The sequence below is a fragment of the Corvus brachyrhynchos genome, unplaced genomic scaffold (genome assembly GCF_000691975.1).
Source record: "Corvus brachyrhynchos isolate BGI_N302 unplaced genomic scaffold, ASM69197v1 scaffold317, whole genome shotgun sequence".
Lineage (NCBI taxonomy): Eukaryota > Metazoa > Chordata > Aves > Passeriformes > Corvidae > Corvus > Corvus brachyrhynchos.
Window position 1 is genome coordinate 959063 of NW_008239295.1, and position 2017 is coordinate 961079.

A 2017-nucleotide genomic window follows, 5' to 3' on the forward strand; every position below is an offset into this window, starting at 1 on the left:
ACCTCGTTGAATTAAGAACACCACCACAAAGCAGCCAACAACAGACAAACAGCTTGGACCAGACCCATCTGAGACCACTGCAAATCCTTGCTGACAGCTCAACAAAATGATTTCTGACAGTTTGTAAGTGATATTCAATCAACTGACTGGACACTCGAAGCTATCGATGAACGAGGGTTTCGTTGACAAAAGCTTTTCTCGACCAAGAAGGCAAAACAAGCAAGGCAATAAAATCACAGGACAGACCACACAAAATGTTCTGCCTCGTGTGAGGTCAGGGTACTTTCCCTCCATTTCACCAATGTGTGATCAGTGCTCTGTATGCATCCCACTGCTGGAAGCCACCCCTGTCTCCTGAAAAACCCATCTCTGTAGGTAGACTCCCAACACACAACAGCTTTGGCACAAAATAATGAGTATTTAATTAGCATTTATATCACTGCCTCCTTTGTGTACAACACAACACCGGGACACGGCACACGTGGCTCTATCGGAGCACTCTGCATGAAACATGCCTTGAAAAAACAATTTTCCAAAGAAAACAACATCAAGTCACTTGGATTTGCTGACATCCAACCCAACCCAAAGCCTGTGGTCGGTCACACAGTGGTCTGAAACCTGGTTTCAAGTCTGCACTTAGATGATAATGTTAATTAATACCCACAAGCCTTTGTGGCAATCAGTGTTCACGGCCAGTAGGTTTAACCTGATTTCTACTGGTTTTGGTGGGACTGAGTGATGTCTCAGCAGTGAAGCCAGCACAGCTTGGCCCTAGAACATTACTCAGGGCTGGATCCAAAGCCTGGGGAAGCCAAACCTTTGGATTGATTGCACTGTAAAGCTTGAGTTGACATTTACAAGCCTCTCAAAGCCCACAGCCACATTTCCCACTCCCTACATTGCCACTTCTTATACCATTCAGTAGGAAAACCATAATAAAGCAACCATTCATTTCAGACAGAACTGGCCAATAGTGACAGCAGAGAAACCAGACTCCAGAAAATAACCAGACAGAATAAACCTGGATAAGATCCTTAAAAATTATCTTTAATTGATGCCAAGTATGAACAGATGAATGAGTACAGAAGCAGGTAAAACTGCATAGATGAAAACTATGCATTTCAAATCGTTCAAGAACTCATAACATCAGATGTTTTAAAAATGGTAAGTCAAACAATTTCACTACTTGGAAGTCAAATGAGCTGTAATGTGACAATGAAGTACATACTTGACCCAAAGTATAAGCGACTGGTAAATGGTGGAAATAAGTACAGCTGTGTCAGCTTAAATGGTTTGTTGCCCTGATGGTGCACTTTCATATGGAAACTATTCAGTTTATATATTTCACATTGGCAATATCTGATCTTTAAAGTCAGAGGTATGTCTGAGAGGCCATTTACAGTTCTATTGACAGCTGTTATTTATTCATTTCAAACCGACATACTGCAAAAAAAACCAATGTTTTACATGTAAAGGAAAAGGGAAAAAAGATTTCATCATAGCAGGTTATAGGTAAGGGTTTGCTGAATTTAGTCATAAAAATATCATTTTTACTTTTGTACAAAAGTAAAATATACATTTGATCCCAATTACATTATAGAAATGTCACTGAAACAATAACATGGATCAAAGACTGATGCACCTAAAGGAACTGAATGCAGTGTCTTCATTTTATTACAGAAACTAGAAATGGAAGATGTCTTTTTTTATGTATAACTTGTAGTGACATTTGCTAGAGCCTGTGAACAGGTGAAATATACAGAATTACATAGATATTAACAGAAACTTTGAGACAAATTTCAGTTAAGACCTCAGTTTCATTTTATTTCCTTTGAAAATATCAAAGCATGCTATGCCTTGACAGCATAAATTGTTGACCTCACCGGTGGCAAGTTCAGCTGTACTGAGTGAAACTGTAGAACACCCTGAAGTTTCTTTTTTTTTTTTTTTGCAGATACAAATACTGACACCTTTAAGAATACTTGATAAGCATTTCAGGAAAAAGAAATTCCCTACA